Below are 1,194 nucleotides of genomic sequence, written 5' to 3' on the forward strand. Positions count from 1 at the left end.
ATCCCAAGGAAACACAAACACCAATCAGAAAGGATATATGCACCCCTATGTTCATAGCAGCACAATTCACCATAGCTAAGATTTGAAAACAGCCTAAGTGCCCATCAGCAGATGAATGGATTAAAAAACTGTGGTACATCTACACAATGGAGTACTATGCTGCTATAAAAAAGAAGGAACTTTTACCATTCGCAACAGCATGGATGGACCTGGAGGTCATTATGCTAAGAGAAATAAGCCAGTTAGAGAAAGATAAATATCACATGATCTCACTCATCTGTGGGATATAATGAGCAACATAAACTGATGAACAAAAATGAGACTAAGAAACACTGGTGAGACCATCCAACCTCAGAAAGAAGGCAGGGGAGTGGGGAGGAGTAAGACATCAACCAAAGAACTTGTATGCATATTATATTAGCATAACCAGTGGACATGGACCCTGGGGCAGTGGGGGTTTGTCCTGGGGGGCGGCAGTGGCGGGGAGGAGAAGGGAGGTCAATAGGGAAAAAGGGAGACATATGTAATACTTTAAACAATAAAAAACAGGAAATCTTCCAACATCTTTGAATCTAAGTATTATACAGTGGAGTCAATAAATTGATGGTATGCAAAAACTTCCTATGTCAAGCATCTCTCTTAAAAAAGAAATTTCTGTTTGTTTAAATGAGTCCAAAGAAATTTGTTCAGTGTAAAACATTCAGATAAAGTTCCTAACTTATCCTTGCTTTCTGAAAAGGAAAGATGTTTATCTCTAACATTTAACTGTGGGGGAGGGGAGGAGGAATGTGGTCAGTACATGTAATAATAAAATTCAGGAAAAAATAATTGCAGGCTATTTTTTTTTAAGTGTTATTTTTAAAAAATCAAATGTCTTGGATAAAAGGTGAAGAATTATAAGAAAACCAAATGATACTCAAAATGTTTATTAAAAGTTCAGGAAAATGCACCATTCAATCAGAGTACCATACATATAAGCAAAAGTGCAGATTCTAAATAGAAAACTTACCTGACCACTTTGCCAGTTTATTCCATTGAAAATATATTTGAAAAATCTATTAAACACTAGATTTGAAAATTGTTTCTAGATATAAAAAATCCATATTAAAAAAAATGGATTGGAGCAGCTAATTTACATTCACACATCCTTCCCTACTCCTTTTCCTGTCAGAATCAATACCGCTGAATTAGGTC

Source organism: Myotis davidii, unplaced genomic scaffold (assembly GCF_000327345.1).
Source record: "Myotis davidii unplaced genomic scaffold, ASM32734v1 scaffold68, whole genome shotgun sequence".
NCBI lineage: Eukaryota > Metazoa > Chordata > Mammalia > Chiroptera > Vespertilionidae > Myotis > Myotis davidii.